The 19,273-nt window shown below is 43.4% G+C and overlaps 1 protein-coding gene across 5 annotated transcripts in view; it reads left to right on the forward strand.

The window, feature by feature from the left end:
* The window catches only part of LRRFIP2 (LRR binding FLII interacting protein 2), a 105,236-nt gene that overhangs the window by 13,394 nt on the left and 72,569 nt on the right, over nucleotides 1-19,273 (forward strand). The gene's annotated exons all lie outside the window — the stretch shown is intronic.

Here is a 19,273-nt window from a genome sequence, read left to right on the forward strand (position 1 = left end):
TCAGATGCTCTTTAAAGTTTGTAAAACAGAGTCTTATTGATATCTTAGATTTACCTGTGTCCCTCTCCTTCCCCCTTCCCATTCCTAGTGACAGTATTTTTCTAAAAAAAAAAAGAAAGGAAGAAAATCAGTAAAAGCTAGTGACACGTTGAACAAGTGAAATGTTTTATCCAGTGTTCCAGATCTGTGGACCCCTACCTCTGCAGAGGGCATGACAGAGGGGTCTCCCCAACACCTCTTCTTTGGGACCAAGCTTGTTCTGTATAATTTGGAGACATTCAGTTTTGATTTTTTTGTGTTGGTTGGTTCTTTACATTTCCATTCTTGGCGTCATTGTGTAGATTGTCTTCTTGGCTCTGCATGCTGTATTCACTTTGTATCAGTTCATATCAGTCTTTGCAGGCATCTCTGAATTCATCCCCTGGTGCAGCCGCCAGGGTTCTGTCCCAGGTGGGTGACAGTGGCCAGTCCTAGCGCTTCATATGCTTCATTAGCCCCTTCTGAGCTTCCTTGGTTGGCACCGGCACCATTTGGCACTCAGTCATTTTCAACTACTTATTTCTCTCTCCCCCACCCGCCCAATTCGATCAATTGCCAAGTCTCGTTGATTCTACTTCCCAGTGTCTCTTGTGTCTGGGCCCTTCTCTTTCTAGACTCATACTCCGTGGAACAACCAAGTTGGCTTTCTTGCTGTTTCCTGCTATGTTCCACCTCTTGGTTTTTTGCCTTTGCAAAGGCTGTCTCTTGTGTCTGCCATGCATTTCCTTCTCAGTGCTATTGCCTGCCTGCTCCCCCCCACCCAAAAAAAAGAGACTACCTTGTATCTATCTCTTTTGTACATCCTTACTTGAGTGTACTTTGACTCTATTTTCCAATAGCCTGAAATCTCCTCATCTCTCAGAGGGACTCCACACCTTCTCAGCTCCCTCCCCCCTCTGATTGGAGATCTAAGATAGATAGGAAACAAATGTAAATATATCAGAACGATAACCATTCCCCTATGCTTTAAATGCTTAAATGAACAGGCAGTTTGAATGCAAGAAAAGCAAGCTTTCAGAGCAGTCAGTGGGGCAGTGGGATGAGTGCTGAGTTTGAACTTGGGCAGACCCAAGTGGCTGCGCCACCCTTGTCTCGGTCTCCTCATCTATAAAATGAGGATAATAATAGTACCCCTTCCCCAATCCAACCCCTATCCTGCCCTGGGTTATTATCAGGATCAAATGAGATAATATTTGTGAAGTTCTTAGCACAGTGCCGAGCACATTTTCTATGTGTGCCATATAAATGTTAGCTATTAGCTATCAACCATCACAGTGCTCCAAATCCTTAATAATAAAATAAAAACAAAATAACTGAGGTTCTACCTCACATCCATCGACTGAAAAAGGTACATGACAATTACTTTTTGACCTATCAATCCCGCTACTTGGCATCTATCCCCAAAGAGATTAGATAAATAGGGGAAGAACCCATATGTACAAAAATACTAATAGCACTTTTTGTTGCAGTAAAGAACTGGAAGCTAAGACAGTGCCCATCAGTGATTGAGCAAATTATAGGATGTGATTAATGGAATATTATTGTACTGTAAGAAATGATAAAACGTGGTCTGCAGAAAAAAGTGAGTAGATTTAACACTGTAAAATCCACCAAACAGCCCCCCTCTGCCCCCCTCCCTGCCAAAAAAAAAAACAGCTTTGAAAGACTTATGAAATGGCCCACCAAGACCCCAGAAGTCCAGTGATGCGGCCTGTTGCTCACCTGTGGAAGTTCTGCTGGACTAGGGGTGCACAACAAAGACATACATTTGTATAAATAGCCAATAGGTAGGTTTGTTTTGCTTTACAAGGGAAAGACTTTGCATTTTTTTGGAGGGGGTGGGATGATTGGGAGAGGGAGGTTAGTGATAGCAACCTCCCACCATCCCCCCCCCAACCTCCAGAAGAGAAAATAATGTTAGTGAAGCGTTCAAAATGCGTAGAAGTGCAGAATGCACAGAAGTTCATAGAGGGGAGAAAGAGAAGACACGCAGATTTTTACTATGAAAATGTTCATGTTTGATGTTTGTGAAAAATCAGAATAACAGAAAATAATTAAAAAGACAAGGGAATGTTGGATTTTATTGAAGGCTTTTTCTGAATGTAATGATAGGATCGTGTTATTTTTCTCTTGTGGTTTGTCTCGTGTTGATTTTCTGGCACTGAGGCATCTTTGCCTGGTTCTGATGGATAGTTTTTAATGATATATATTTATAATTCATATAATTATATGTAAAATATATTTTAATAATATATTTTATATTTTTGTTCTATGGGTCAAATAAAAAGCAAAATATAAAATACTCCCAAATAGACTGCATTTTTAATTTAAAAATAAACAAACAAACCTGTGATGTGTATGGGCCAAGAATGACAGGGTAAGAGGATGGGTTGTGATGTGAATTGTGGGAGGCTTTGTCCATGTTAAGATGACTGACCCGTTGATGTATCAGAAGTATATTTTTACTTCAAAATGTATACAGTCGTCTCATGATTTCTTGACTTCTTTTATTCTTACGAGCTCCCTTCATTTTTTGGTCAGTTTGTGTCGATATTTTGTTTTTTTTTTTACATCCCTGGTGTCCTGTGTATCCCTGCCCCTCTGTCTTTCCGTGAGCTCGCCTCATTTCTCGTTCTGGTCATTGGGTTTCTCTCTCCTTTCCTTGATTAGGGCTAACCATTTGTTTTGTTGGCCTCTTCAAAATAATCAGCTCTCTGTTTTATTCATTTCAGTTGTAGCCTTGTTTTCTGTTACTTTATTAATCTCTGCTTGGATCTTGGCTGTTTCTCTTTGTTTTCTTTTGGTCGAAACTGCTTCTTCCAGAATTACCGAAGGTGCCTTAATGACCAAACCCATGGGCCTTTGCTCATTCTTCATCCCTTTTCACTCCTCTGCAGCCTGTGGCCCTGTCGGTGCTCCTCTTCTCCTGAGGCTCTGTAGGTTTTTGTGACACATCTGTCTTCGGGTTACTGCTCTCGCTGCTTCTTCTCGAGTCTTCTTTACTGATCTTCATCCTTGTCAGCCACTGGTAGGTGTCTTCTCTTCCATTTCTCTCCTATTTCACTTGGGGATCTCCTCAGCTCCCATGGACTCAGTTGTACTTCTATGAAGATAATTCTCAGATCTCTTTATCCAGCTCTAACCTCTCTCTCAGCCTTCAGTCTCACATTTCCAGCTGCCTATTGAGCATCTCCAATTGGAAGTCCAGTGGACCTCTTAAACTCACTATGTCCAAAACGCAACTCATTCTCTTTCTCACAAAACTTCCTTGTTACTGCCCAAGATACCACCATCCTCCCAGTCCCCTACCCCAGCCAAAGCCGGGCTTCACTGTCGGCTGTCTGACCGCCTGACTAGCTGTCAGAGACAAATATTTCACTGAATGCCTATATCGGCAGAACGGAGAAACCTAGTGAGGAGAACCAAAAACAACCAGCTCAAGTCAGATGAATTGCCCACAGTGCCAGGCACTGTGCTAAGCCCTGGGGTGGTGAAGAAAGCCAGAAGACAGTCCCTGCTCCCAAGGAGCTCCCCATGCCATGAAGGAGCTGGACAAACAAGACGCATACAGGCTTGATTGGGAGCGATCTCAGAGGGAGGCAGACTGAAAGGAAGCCAGGAGGCAGAGAGGCAGAAGGAGAGCCATCCAGGGATGAGGGAGAGCCCGAGAGAATGCCCTGAGTCTGGAGATGGAGGGTTATGTTTGAGGAACAGCCAGGAGACCAGCGTCACCACAGGGAAAGGGAGTAAAATGAAACATGACTGGAAAAATGAGACGGGACCAGCTTGTGAAAGGCTTTAAAAGACAAACAGAGGATTTTCTATTTCATGTTGGAGCTAATAGGGAGCAATTGGAATTTGCTGATTTGGGGAGGGATGTATGTGGTCAGAGCTGTGCTTTGGCAAGCTGAGTGAAGGATGGACTGGAGTGAGATGGGCCGTGAGGCCGGGAGGCCAACCTGAAGGTTACTGTGGTAGTCCAGATGTGAGGCGAGGAGGAGATGGCCCTGTCAGAGCCAAGCAGGGGGCTCAGGTGAGAGCTGTTACAAAGCTGGGAAAAACAGTCCATGGCAACTGATTGGCTATGGGTGAGCGAGGATTGATACCAAGGTTGGAAGGGATTGTCATCATCTTTGACACCATTGCCTGTTTTCTTTCTGCCATTTTCCTTTTTCACTCACTTTTTGAATACGTTATTCCATAGTTTCTACATGGAAACTTTTTATTCATAGTGTCACTTACTATTGAATGAATAAAAAAACACATTAATGAGTACCACCATTGTGTCAAACATTAGGGATTCAGATACGAGAACAAGGTAGTCTGGGGCCCCCAAAAAGGAGAAAATTCAGATTGGGGGAGACAGGGAGTGGAGATCAAAGAAGGGAGTTTTGGTCTGGTCAGCGAATCACAGGGATTGGGAGGAGAGCAATGGGAAAGTCAGCTGGTTCTGCCTTTTCAGAAGCAGTGGTAGTATTAAAAAAAAAATTATAGCTGTTCCCAGAGCAAGAGGTAACACCTAATAATAAATGCTTATTTCCTTCCCATTTCGAAGTGTGCGTTTATCAAGGGCTTACTTGGTGCTAGGCACTTTGCTACATGCCAAGGCTACAAAGAAAGGCAAAGTGAAGCTCTCATTTTGATGTAAGGGGAATCCTGAGTTAAAGAACTTATACAATCAGTCATAAACAATGTAGCATTTTTTTGGTGATGTTTTGTTAAATTTATTTAATAACAAGAATACAATAAAAACTGTATTCCCGGGCAATAAATTGATGATAATTCAACCAAGACATCTAGAAAAGACAAAATTAAAGACACGAGTAAAATCCTGGCCTTCCCTTCTACCCTGGACCATCCCTTATTATTTTTTTAAAATTTATTTATTTTTAGTTTTCAACATTTACTTCCACAAGATTTTGAGTTTCATATTTTCACCCCATTTCGCTCCTCCCCCCACCCTAAGATGGCATGCATTCTGAATAACACTTCCCCTCGTCTGCCTTCCCTTCCATCTCTCCCCCCCTTCTCTTATCCCCTTCCCCTTCTTTCCTGTAGGGTAGGATAGATTTCTGTACCCTATTTCCTGTATTTCTTATTTCCCAGTTGCATGTGAAAATATATTTTTTTGAACATGTGTTTTTAAAACTTTGGGTTCCAAATTTTCTCCTTTCCTCCCTCCCCACCCACCCTCATTGAAAAGGCAAGCAGCTCCATATAGGTTATACATGTGTAATTATACAAAACACTTCCATAGTAGTCATGTTATGAAAAGCTAACTCTATTTCCCTTAATCCTATCCTGCCCCCCCATTTATTCTATTCTTTCTTTTGACCTTGTTCCTCCTCAGAAGCGTTAGCTTCTGATTACCCCCTTTCCCAGTCTGCCCTCTTCTCTATCATTTCCTTGCTCTCTTGTCCCCTTCTCCCCCTAATTTCCTATAGAATAAGACAGATTTCCATACCCAATTGAGTATGTATATTATTCCCTCCTTAAGCCAAACCCTATGAGAGTAAGATTCACTCATTCCCTGTCACCTTCTCCTGTTTCCCCTCCACTGTAAGGGCCTTTTCTTTTTTGTTTTTTTGTTTTTTTGTTGTATGTGAAATAATTTACCCTGTTCTACCTCTCCCTTTTTCCTTCTCCCAGTGTAATCCTTTCTCACTCTTTAATTTTGTTCTCCAGATATGACCCCTTCATCTTCAACTAACCCTGTGCCCTCTATCTATCTGTCTATCTATATCTATATTCATATATAGGTACATATAATTTTTTCCGTCCAACTACCCTAATACTGACAAAGATCTCATGAGTTATAAATATCATCTTTCCATGCAGGAATGTAAACAGTTCAACCTTAATAAGTCTCTTACGATTTCTCTTTCCTGTTTACCTCTTCATGTTCCACTTGAGTCTTGTATTTGAAAGTCAAATTTTCTATTCAACTCTGGTCTTTTCATCAAGAATGCTTGAAAGTCCTCTATTTCACTGAATGACTATTTTTTCCCCTGAAGGATTATACTCAGTTTTGCTAGGTAGGTGATTTTTGGTTGTAATCCTATCTCCTTTGCCCTCTGGAATATTATATTCCATGCCCTGCGGTCCCTTAATGTAGAAGCTGCTAAATGTTGTGTTATCCTGATTGTATTTCCACTATACTTGAATTGTTTCTTTCTGGCTGCTTGTAATATTTTCTTCTTGACCTGGGAACTCTGGAATTTGGCTACAATATTCCTAGGAGTTTTCCTTGGGGGATCTCTTTCAGGAGGTGATTGGTGGATTCTTTCAATTTCTATTGTGCCCTCTGGTTCTAAAATATCAGGGCAGTTTTCCTTGATAATTTCTTGAAAGGTGATGTCTGGGCTCTTTTTTTGATCATGACCTTCAGATAGTGCAATAATTTTTAAATGATCTCTCCTGGATCTATTTTCCAGGTCAGTTGTTTTTCCAATGAGATATTTCACATTGTTTTCTAATTTTTCATTCTTTTGTATTTGTTTTACAGTGTCCTGATTTCTCATAAAGTCACCAGCTTCCAATTGCTCTATTCTAATTTTTAAGGAAGTATTTTCTTCAGTAAGCTTTTGGACTTCCTTTTCCATTTGGCCAATTTTGTTTTTTAGGGCATTCTTCTCACTGGCTTTTTGGACCTCTTTTGCCATTTGGTTTAGGCTATTTTTTAAGGTGTTATTTTCTTCAGTATTTTTTTGGGTCTCCTTTAGCAAGCTGATGACTTGTTTTTCATGATTTTCTTGCGAAACTCTCAGTTTTTCCTCTGCTTCTCATACTTGCTTCTCAAAATCCTTTTTGAGCTCTTCCAAGACCTGGGACTGATTCATATTTTTCTTGGAGGCTTTGGATGTAGGAGCTTTGACTTTGTTGTCTTCTTTTGGTTGTATGTTTTGATCTTCTTTGTTACCAAAAAAAGATTCTGTGGTCTGACACTTCTTGCGAGGTTTGCTCATGATCCCAGCCAATTACTTGAGTTATAAACTCTTCATTAAGGTCTTCTTCCAGTGTGGAGAAGGTACTGTCTCAAGCTTTGGGGGTTTTGTGCAGCTGTTTTCAGAGATACTTCTAGGGACCTGTTAATTTTCAGTTCTTCCAAGGTGCTATGATAAGGGGCGAGGTGTTTACTCTTTTCCTGGCCTGTGCTCTGATCTATGAGTGACCACAAGCACTCTTTTTTGTCTTGGAACTGGGAGGAGGATTTCCTCTCCACAGCCACTACAAGCTCCACCACACCAGTGCTCCTCATCACCCCAGGACCACCACCCAGAATTGTGACCCAGATCCAAGCACGGGCAAACAAGAGAATCCTGCCTCAGCACCAGCAAAGAGATCCCTGCAATCCCCCTCTGATCAGCGACTAGAATACCCCTCAGTCTGTGGGCCGGAAGCTCAGGAAGCAGCCACCACCCTGGAGCCATGCTTGGGGACTGGGGCTGGGACTGAGCTCTTCTCTCACTGCAGTCACAGACTTTTCCCACTGAGCTTCTAAGTTGTCTTTGGCGTTGGTGGGTTAAGAGGTATGGAAACTGCCACAGCTGCCTGGGATTCAGTCCTCTGAGGCCTGCTCCAGGTTCTCTACAGCCTGTGTGTTTTAAGCCAAACTACGTCCCTCTCCCTGCCTAGTGCAATATACCTTTCTGATCAACCATCCAGGTTGTTGTGGGCTGGAAATTTGTTTCACTCTGTCTTTTTATGGATTCTGCTGCTTTAGAATTTGTTTAGAGCCATTTTTTATAGGTATTTGGAGGGGTTTGGGGGAGAGCTCAAGCAAGTCACTGCTTTCGCTCCGCCATCTTGGCTCCGCCTGGACCATCCCTTATAACAAAGGAGAAACGGCCTCTGATGGTGGATGCCACATTTTGCTCAGTAATCAGCTGTCCTCTGGGTCTAAGTTTGGTCCTTACGGCGTTGTTTACTCTATTGTAGTCTCTTCACTTTGCATCAGTTCGTAGAGAGAACTTTTTGTGCTTCCTGGAGTCCTTTATATTTGTTGTTACCTGTAGGGAGCTCAGTAGCATTATCTTCATATGCCACAATTTGTTTGGCTGTCCTCAGTGACAGGAACACAGTGATATGTGGAACACTTGGAGGGGGTGGTATGCTAATTAGTAGGGTGAGAGATGGTCCAAAGGGCAAGAGTAGTTAACAATTTTCTTACATAATTTCAAGTTGTTTTCCAAACAGCTGTACCAGCTCTCAGCTCCACCAACAGTGTATTAGCTTGCCTGTCTTTCCACAGCTCCTCCCTCATGGATCATTTTTTTCACTGGACTTTTCCATTAATATAAAAATGGTCGTCAGTATTAGACTGGCCTGATCTTTGGAGTTTGGGATTGGATTTTCAGCTCCTTTCTTTGCCAGATCTACTCATTTTCTGCTTTTTCATTTACTTCATTTCTTTCCTCAGTAATTTCTGCACCTGGCTCTCATCAATGCATAGTTTCTTTTTTATTATTTATTTATTCATACGTTTAGTCAATCAACAATCATTTGTTAAGTGCTGGCTTTGTACCAGGCACTGTGCTAAGTGAATCTTTTCACTCAGGAGATGATAGTGACACATCCTAAACAAGGTTGCTTTGTTTTTGAATTATACTTCATTTTCAGAATTTTCCCCAAGTTCACAGTGAGCCAGTAAGCACTGATTAAGCATCTACTATGCGCAAAGCCCTGGAGATATAAATACAAAGAATGAAATAATTGCTACTCACAAATAGCTTGTGTGTGTGTGTGTGTGTGTGTGTGTGTTTGTGTGTTCACGCACCTATATAACAATTCAAAGTAGCAAATTAGAAGGTAGTTTAGGAGAAAGGGCTTAGCAGTTGTGGGAATTAGGAAAGGCTTTATGTAGAAGGTAGTGCTTGAATCTTGAAATAAGAAAGGGCTTCTGTGAGGTAGAGGTAAGGAGGGAATGGAAAGTACAAAGGAGTGGAGGTGGGAGATGAGCATTGTGTCTGAGGACCAGAGAGAAGGCCAGTGGGACTGGACCATAGTGTTATTGGAGTGAGGAAGGTAGATTGGGCCAGCTTATGAAGGACTTTAAGACAGAAATGGAAGAGTTTATATTTTATCCTAGAGGCAATTGGGAACCCTTGGAGTCTTTTGAGCAGAAAAGTAATATTTGTGCTTGAGGAAAGATTATTTTGGCAGCAGTGTGTAGGATGGACTGAAGGAGGGAAAGGCTTGTGGTAGGGAAGCAGATGAGAAGACCTCTGTCCTAGCCTTTCACTGAAGGGAGGGCCTGAACCCAGGTGGCAGCTGGATTAGCAGAGATAAGAGTTGAGCTGCTGAGGAAGTCAGACCAGTGAGTTGTGGTGATGGGTTGGCTCTGCGGGAGTCTAGGGAGGGAGAGTGAGGAATCAAGGAAGATCCCGAGGTATGAACCTGTCTGCCTGTTGGGCAGAGATAATAAGCTCAGTTTTGGGTGTATTGAATTTGAGGTGTCTGCTTTCTCACCTGCCTGTTTTTTATATTCCTTCTACCTCTATTGTAAGTCAGTATTGTTGTTTCTTTTAAGATAATTTAGACTAATGTATTGACTAAAGATGACTTCCTCCTGTGGTGGACAACCTGTAAGACCAGGTATAAAAGTGGTTTTTTTTTTTTGTTTTGTTTTGTTTTTTTGAGTGAGGCAGTTGGGGTTAAGTGACTTGCCCAGAGTCACACAGCTAGTGAGTGTTATGTGTCTGAGGCTGGATTTGAACTCAGGTCCTCCTGACTCCAGGGCTGGTGCTCTATCCACTGTACCACCTAGCGGCCCCTAAAGTCTGTTTTGTTTTGTTTTGTTTTTTTAAAGTTATTCTAAAGTCACACACAGGGAAAGTTTTTTTTTTAGGTTTTAGTTCTTTTATTCTACAGAAGCATTAAGATTCGTGGAAAAAGGAGTTTACTTTTTTTTTCAGAATACTTTGTACTACTTTCTTGTAGGCCATGAAATGCCAGAATGTAATGGGAGAAATTGCAGTATTCTAGATTATTCCTGTTAGAACGTTTGTTGGGTATTATGTGGAGTCGTAACATTTAAGTGTGCATAAGATAGTGGGAGATGTCTGCCTCCTACCAGCAAACAGTAGAGTATCATAAAATATAGGCGATGGAAGAAACCATAGAAATTATCTGATCATATTACAGCAGAGGAAACCGAGGCCCTGCCGGGTGAAGTGCCTTCTGCTGATTCTGAAGGCAGTGATGGGCACAACGCCCAGATGGGATTCATTTAACTGTAAAGGGAGCAGTGATCCCCAGCCAGCTCCCGGCAGGCCCCAAGAAAATGCTAGGCTGTATTTAGAATGAGACATGCCGATATTAGGGGCCTGGTCTGGTGTCACTGAAAGTGAGGGACGCAGGACTGAAGTGCCCCCATTACTAAGGCAAAATACCTGCTTTTGGGGCATCTTTTATGTTCAGCACCAATAAGGGAAGAGAAACCCGTAGCACTGGGCAGGATCACTTTGTGGCCTTTTCTTTGTGTCCTCAAAAGTGACCCATTTGGAAACTCACAAACATTGCTTGTTGGAATAGATGAATGACAGAACCCCCTAGGCGTTGACACATAGGCAGTTATGTTCCTATCATTTAGTGAGAGGTTTTAGTTCTTCATTAAATAATTGACTGATAAACTGAGGACACACTGGGAGAAATGACCACATCTAATGATTGCGTTGGAAAGAGCATCACGAAGTGGTTTGGTTGTTGTTCAGTTGTTTGAGTCGTGTCTGACCCTTCATGACCCCTTTGGGGTTTTCTTGGCAGAGATACTGGAGTGGTCTGCCATTTCCTTTTCCAGCTCATTTGACAGATGAAGAAGCTGAGGAAGACAGTGTTTAGGGACTTGCCCAGGGTCACACAGCTAGTAAGTATCTGAGGCCACATTTGAACTCAGGTCTTCCTGACTCCAGACCTGGCACTCCATCTACTGTGCCACTAGCTGCCTTTCATGAAATGGATATTTGACAAAGAAGCCCTTTGGGTCTAGAACTGGTTGCCTGTCTTTGTGTGGAATGACCGATTTCACAGAGTCTGCAGCAGGGCCTCATTCTCACCTGGGCAGGAATCTTTGCTGACAGAACCCCGGGGAGGCAGAGACTACCAGTGATCATGCACTCCGTTTCCTTTTGGGGGGAGCTGTGGTTGTTTGCACAGTTTTCTTTGCATCCATACTTTTCACCTTTTACCCCTTGTTCTCTAGAGGACCAAGTCTGACCCCACTGATGGCCCTTCCAGTGTGTGATGACTGCACTCATGTTCCCATGAAGTCTCCTCCAGGCTATATCTTTAAGTAAATCCTTATGTGGCATGACTTTGAGGCCTTTCATTTTGCTGATTATAAGATGAGCGTTTCTAGAGGATCCTTTCTCAAATGTGACATCCAGGGCAGAGAATTGGGTATCCTTCCAGCCCTGGGTGTTGGGCCTTTTCCAGTGCAGCCCAAGATGGATGTGGTTATTTTGCTATTGGTTAATGAATATTTGCTTCCAGTCCACTTAAACCCCCAGATCTTCTTCAGATGAACTTCTCTGTCTAGCCTCATCTTGTATTTGTAAAATTGACTTTTTTGAATTTACATTCCTCTATATTAAATGTAATCTTAGATTCAGCTGCTAGCGAGCAGAGGCTTTTACAAACTCTTTTTAGGAATTGTCTTGATTTGTAGCTGGAGCTCATGAGTTTCTGCTTTTCAAGTGCACGTGTTGCTTATTCATTGAAACACTTCCTTGACTCACTTTGTCGAAATCTCTTTTTCCATAGCAGAGTAGTGAAGTGTCTTCATTCTGGTAAACAAACATAGAAAGGCAGGCAGCTCCGTGGTAACAGGAGGTGGTGTCAGATGAGATGGGGATGTCCTGAACTGTCACTGAAGAAACTGCTTTTGTGGGAGATTGAGGCGGGGGAAAGAGTTTCATCTTATTTACCCTTAATCAAGAAAATTCCAGTGCCCTCAAGTCATCTGGAGTTTCAGTGTAGCCAGATTCCATTAGTACAGACTTTTTTGAAAAACCCTTAGTGACTCATTGTAATGCTATCTTGGCAGTTTGTCCTTTTTTAAATTTAGAAAAAAGATTCAGATCAATGAATCCAGTCCTGTTCTGCTCCCTCTTCCCCTCAAGCCTAGACTCAGAGATGACCCAAAACTTGACGAAGTCAGGGAAGAGAGCTGCTTGGTACTTCCCTTGGAAGGAGGCCGGGAAAGAGAGGGGAGCAGAGGTCAGTGACACCAGGGGAGGGCTGGCTGCCCTTGACAGGACTCCTGAGCCTAGCGTGGCTTCCTGCAGCCCTCCCATCCCCTGCCCTGTGGTTGTAAAGGTCTTTGAGTCCCCTGGCACCAGCCTCCCAGAGGGCTACGGGGGTGGGCTCTGGGCCCGCTAGTTTTGTGTGTCACTGCTAGCTGGATGCACCAGCTGGTCATAGTGCCAGAAACCCCTTCTGCTGGCTCAAGCCAAGGCCGTGCAGGGGTTGCACAGGGGGGCCCTGCCCCCTCCTGCAGCACCTGTGGTTCAGCCGTGTAGGCTTCCAGGTCTGGGACTGAAGCTGTTCAGCTTCCATCAGCCCCCTTGCCGTGCCACAAAAGGGGCTTAACCTGTGCCTTGGGAGTTGTGATTTCTATAGCGCTTTCTGACCCCACACACCGTCGTCTAGCTTAAATCATTTATCCATAGAGAATTTGTTTTAGCCGTGATTTTCTAAAGGTGTCTTTCCCTCAGTCCTTCTCACTGGGAAACATCCAGGGACGGAGGAGTCATTCTGAAATGTAGTGGAGGAGCTGAGGCTTTAAGGGGACAAAAACTCTAGTGTGTAGACTGAAGCTAAGACAAGAACACAGACATTTGCAAACAGGCAAACAACATGTGCAGAGTAAATAGGTGACATTTGTGGGGGAGATGAGGAAAGACCTCTTGTGAGCTTAGATGGTAGAGTCTGAATTGGGCTTAGGAGAAGGAGATGGAGGGCGTTCCAGGCATGAGGACCAGCCTGGGCAAAGGCCCAGAGATGTGAGATGGAGTGTCAAGTGTGATGAACAGGAAGGTGTCCAGTGGCTGGACTGAAGGGTATGTGAAAGGAAGTCATGTGTAGTGAGGCGACCGCTGGGAAGCTTGCTCTTCAGTCTCGTCTGACTCTCTGTGACCCCATTTAGGGTTTGCTTGGCAGAGATACTGGAGTGGTTTGCCATTTCCTTCTCTAGTGCGTCTTACAGATGAGGAAGCAGGCAAGAAGAGTCAATTGACTTGCCCAGGGTCACGCAGCTAAGAGGTATCTGAGGCCGGACTGGAGCTCAGGTCTTCCTGACTCCAGGCCCAGCTCCTCTGTCCACTGCACCCACCCTCCAATTGCCCAGGGGGCCAGGTGGTGAAGGACCTAAGTGTGAAGCACAGGAAAATAGATTTGATCTTCGATGGAATTCGGAGTCACTGGAGCTTACTGATCAGAGATGGTCAGAGCTGTGCTTCTGGAATGTGTGTCACTTTGCTTGGCGGTTATCCGGGTCTAGGTGAGAGCTGATAAGGGCCCTAATGAGGGTAATGGGGCATTGGGGCGGGGATGGGAGGAGAAGGTAGAAATGAGCCCTCCGTGTGACCTGTGGAATGAAGCTTCCCTTCTCCAGCTCCGCAGGCTCCTCTGCTTGCCTTCCTAAGTCTGTGCTGACTACGCCAGCCTGGCCCTTCCTTGCCCCTTGCCCCCTCCAGCAGGCAGGGACTGCGGGCCATCGAGTCCAGTCCTTAGAGAGGGGGAAATTGAGGCCCAGAGAAGGAGGCCCTCTGGAGAGTGGCAGAGTGAGGATGGGACTCCTCCGGGACACCACCCAGGTTCAGGGGAAAGGTCAGTGGGTTCATTCCACTATATCCTGCTGCCTCCTTGAGGCGCCCAGGGAAAGTGACTTGCCAGGCTCATTGACCCAGGGAAAAGGGGAGGGGCTGGAAGTTGGATTCCCATAAGGATTCCTAGAGGGTTAGGGTTCCAATTTAAAAACCTAGAACTTGGTTTCTAGTTTTTAGTTAAAAAAACTTTAGTTAAAAAGTTTTTTTAAATCTAAGGATTCCTAGAGGTTAGGGTTCTAGGTCTAATCCAAGGTGGAGCGTTGGGTGGTGTGGGTCACTTACTTCTCTCTGCACCTTCGGTTTTTCACATGCAGACTGAATGGGTTGGCCAAGGGTCCTCCCAGCCTGGACATTCTCTTGCTTTGATACTGCAGTTCCCTGATGAGCTGGGGTGGCAGGCTGTGTTGGGCTTTCACTCTTTGTACTTCATGTGTCACCGTTTCCTATATTGCTGCACAATAGTGAATGAGGATGACCTGGCTGTAGAAACTGTAGTTTAGAAGTCAGATGAGCCCTTCTGCGTGCAGACGTCTGTTTGTGTAGACTTGGAATTGGTGGCTTTTGCCCAGTGATGTTAGAAGCCCTGTGTCTGGCCACCTGGGTGGGGAAGGGGTGGAGTTGGTGGATTTGTGACTTTGGAACAGAGGTGTTGATGACTATGGGGCTTTTCCTGCTAATAGAACCATGAGTTTGATGACACGGGGGACTGTGGCACTGAAGGCCTGTGAGACTTTCTAGGCTCCTGCTGCTGCCTTTTTGTTTAATGGTATTTTATTTTTTCCAATTACATGTAAAGACAATTTTTAACGTTCGAAGAAATTTTTTGAGTTCCAAGTTTTCTCCCTCCTTTTTTCCCCCTTCCTGAAACAGTGAGCAAATTTGGTATAAGTTATAAATATGCAATCATGAAAACATTTTCATATTAGTTATATTGTGAAAGAAAAAACAGACCAAAAGGAAAAAACCACACACACACACAAAAAAGAAAGTGAAAATAGTATGCTTGGATCTGCATTCAGACTCTATCAGCTCTTTCTCTGGATGTGGACAGCATTTTCCATCATGAGTCCTTGAACTGTGTTGGATCATTGTATTGCTGAGAACTAAGTTATTCGTAGTTGATCATCACACAGTGTTGCTGTTACTTTGTACAATGTTCTCCTGGTTCTGTTCTCTTCACACAGCATCAGCTTACGTAAGTGTTTGCAGGTTTTTCTGAAATCCACCTGCTTATGGAACAATAGTATTCCATTACATTCATATACCACAACTTGTTCAGATATTTCCAATTGATGGGCATCCCCTCAATTTCCACTTCTTTGCTACCACAAAAAGAGGAGTTATAAATATTTTTGTAAATGTAGGTCCTTTCTCCTTACTTATGATCTCTTTAGGATACAGACCTAGTAGCTTGATCAAAGGGTATTCACAGTTTGATTGCCCTTTGCGTATAGTTCCCAATTGCTCTCCAGAATGGTTAGATCAGTTCACTACCAGCAATGCATTAATGAATATTATTTTAATTAATTTTCCCACATCTTCTCCAACATTTATCATTTTCCTTTTCTGTCATATTAGCCAATCTGAAAGGTGTGAGGTGATACCTCAGATTTGCATTTCTCTAATCAGTAGTGATTTACAGCATTTTTTCAAATGACTAAAGATAGCTTTGATTTCTTCATCTGAAAACTGCCTGTTCATATCCTTTAGCCATTTTTCAATTGGGGAAAGATTTGTATTCTTATAAATTTGACTCAGTTTTGTACATAGTTAAGAAATGAGGCCTTCATGAGAGATACTTGCTGTAAAAATTATTTTCCAGTTTTCTGCTTTCCTTCTAATCTTGGTTGCATTGGTTTTGTTTGTGCAAACCCTTTTTAATTTAATATAATCAAAATGATCCATTTTACGCATCATAATGCTCTCTATCTCTTGTTTGGTCAAAAATTCTTCTCTTCTTCATTGATCTGACAGATAAACCAATCCTTGCTCTCATACCATTTGTTTATGGTGTCATTATGTCTAAATCATGTTTCATCATGAGTTCTTTGGAACTGTAGTTGGTTCCATTGTGTTGCTAAAAATGACTGTGTCTTTCACAGTTGACTATCTTTACAATATTGCTTTTGCTGTATAAATTGTTCTCCTCAGTTCACTGTGCATCAGTTCATACAAGTCTTTCCAGGTTTCTCTGAAACCCTCCCTTTCATCATTTCTTGTAGCGCAGTAATATTCCATCACAATCATATCCCACAACTTGTTCAACCATTCCTCAATTGATGGACATCCCCTCAGTTTCTACTTTTTTACCAGAGCAAAAAGAGCTGCTATAAATATTTTTGTCCATATGGGTATTTTTCCTCTTTCTTTGATCTCTGTATGATAGGACTCTGGCAGTGGTATTTGCTGGGTCAGAGGTATGCATGTTTTATAGCTTTTTAAGGAGAGTTCCAAATTGCTTTCCAGAATGTTCTACTATTACAGCTCCATCAGCAGTGTATTAGTATACGTGTACCTATCATCCCACTTCCCCTCTGGCATTTGTCACTTTCCTTTTCTGTCATTTTAGCCAATCTGATGGGTGTGCCGTGGTTCCTCAGAGTTGTTTTAATTTGCATTTCTCTATTAATGATTGGGAGCATTTTTTAATATGACTGTTGATAGCTTGGATTTCTTCCTCTGCAATCTGCCTATTCATGTCCTTTCACCATTTATCAATTGGAAATGGCTCTTATTCTTGTGAATAGCAATGGATTTCAGAAATCGGTTTTTGGCAGTTGTGAACCCTGCAGTGAGATTGCCGATGATTCTTGTGTTCTAGAAATAATAATATTATATAAATTTTTATAGGTGGCTCATAGATAAACATGCTAAGAAGGGGGAAGTTTGTATTTCATGTACATTTTAATTTCCTGATTTTTTTTGTCTTAAATATTCAATGTGTCATATGCCTCACTGTTACTCTTAATTGTACCACCTTAATAGCGGAACTCTGAAATTTCCCCCTTCTTGTCAAGTGTATATAGTAGACGGTCAGTCAGTCAGTAGACATTTATTAACTGCCTGCTGTGTGCCATATGCCAGGCACTGTACGAAGTGCTGAGGATACAGAGAAAGGTGAAGGAGAGTCACTGCCCTCAAGGAGCTCCTGATCTAACTGGAGAACGGCAAGACATAGGAGGAAAGAAGGGAGGGAGTGGAGGGGAGGGGAGGTGCCGGGAGTGCCCTTTCCAGGGGCTGAGGGAGTCCTGCAGCCAGGTGGGATGTGATGAGCCATCTGCCCTGGGCTGCTCTTGAAGTGGAGGACCTGGGACCTGGGCGCCCTCAGAGGAGTTTCAGAGCTGCTTTGATCCTGCAGGTGAGCAGCCAGGTAGGAGATGATGAGATTCTGCTTCTGGCAGGGGCTGGACTAGACCACCTCTGAGCTCCCTTTGGCCCCTCCCCTTTCTCTGCCTTCCTCCTCCTCCTCCTTGTCCTCACTGTGGGCTGCAGGCATTCTCCCAGGCCATCCCTGAGCTCCACTGTTGCCCCTGACATTGACCAGGCCATCTGGCTCTATGCTCTTTTCCACCCTTGAACTCTTCAGCCTTGTTCATGCTGTGCCAGTGCTCAGTCCCAGACCACCTCCTGCTCCCCGTGGGTGGCAGCCAGTCGTGTACCTGCGTCATTGTCTAGTCTCAGATCAGCCCTGCTGCTCTGTACCAGCACTTGGATGCTTCCCTGAATCTAATCAGGTGATTATTAAGCACCAGCTCTGTGCCAGCCGCTGGGGACCAGACAGGAAAGGAAGCGGCCCCTCCCTGAATGTCGGGGAGACATTATGTACGGTACACAGTGTAGGAGACGACTCTGCCATGTTCTGGGGTTCGTGGTGGGGGTTCCAGAGCTGCTCACTGTTCAAAAAGATGATTTCCATCAGACCCTTAGAATCTTGCCTGGATTATTATAAAAACCTCCAATTGGTCTGGCTTTCATCTCTCCCCTTTCCAATCCATTTTCTTTTCTTTTCTTTTAATTCTTTCTAAATTTTTTTGAATTTAAACAGCAAGGAAAACAAACATTTCTGTGTATGTAATAGAACATAAAAAGAGGATTGCATGTGAAACTGCAGGTTTCTGCTGTGTGCAGCCTGCCTTCCTTTCTAAATATAAACTCAAATCACTATGTGACTCTGAAAGCTTCACTGCTTGGTCATTGACCCCACCCTGGGCCAAGCCTCTATCCCTTCAGGCCTGGACTCTTGCAATAGCTGCTGGTGGGCGGGCCTGTCTCGTGTCTCTCCGTGCCTGGTCAAATGGTGTTCATAAAGCAAAACTCTAACCAGGTGCTGTTCCCACTTCCCCTGCCCCCTTCTCTCCATAGAGTGGCAGTGAGGTGACTCACTCGGGTAGAGTGTCAGGCCTGGAGTCAGGAAGACCTGAGTTCAAATCCAGCCTCAGATACTTCCTAGCTGTGTGACCCCGGGCAAGTCATTAACCTCTATTTGCTTCAGTTTTCTGTAAAACTATAAAAAGTGAATAATAGTGTCTTCCTCACTGTTATGGTTGTGAAGGATCCAATGATACAATAATTGTAAAGTGCTTAGCAAAGTGCCTGGCACATAGTAATACTATTTAAATGTTAGCTATTATCATTAATTGCAAAATATTTTTAGATAATTAATTTTTCTACCAAATTATGTGTAAAGACAATTTTTAACATTTATTTTTTTAAAAAATTTTGACTTCCAAATTTTCTTCCTCCCTCCTTCACTACCCCCTCCCTGAGACAGTAAGCAATTTGATATAGTTTCTACATATGCGGTCTCATGTAAAACATATTACCATATTAGTTGTGTTGTGAAAGAAGACAGACCCAAAGGGCAAAATAAAGAAAGGGGAAAATAGTGTACTTCAATCTGCATTCAAACCCCATCCATTCTTCCCGTGGAGGCAGAGAACATTTCCCTTCATGAGTCCTTCCGAATCATCTTGCATCATTGTGTTGCTGAAAAGAGCCAAGCCATTCACAGTCGATCTTCACACATTAACTGCCTTTTAGTGGACTTTTCTCAGTCCTCCCCCTGCTCCACCTTTTTGCAGCCTTTTCTCCTGAATGTGCTCCCTCTCCAGGTGTTTTTATGATGACCTGTTTGGTCCTAGTCAGTCTCCTTTGCTGGATCTTCCTTCAGGTCACTTTTCCCTAACTGTTTCTTGATGATCTCATCAGCTCTTGTGGGTTCGGTTGCCATCTCTATGCAAATGTTTTTCAGATCTGCTTATCCAGCCCTAACCTCTCTCCTGACTGCTAGGCTGCCATCACCAATTGCCTATTGGGCAGCTAGTGGTGCAGTGGATATAGAGTGCCGGGCCTGGAGTCAGGAAGACTCTTCTGAGCTCAACTCCAACCTCAGACACTTGCTAGCTGTG

Source organism: Vombatus ursinus, unplaced genomic scaffold, assembly GCF_900497805.2.
Source record: "Vombatus ursinus unplaced genomic scaffold, bare-nosed wombat genome assembly UNPS02014166.1, whole genome shotgun sequence".
Taxonomy (NCBI): Eukaryota; Metazoa; Chordata; class Mammalia; order Diprotodontia; family Vombatidae; genus Vombatus; species Vombatus ursinus.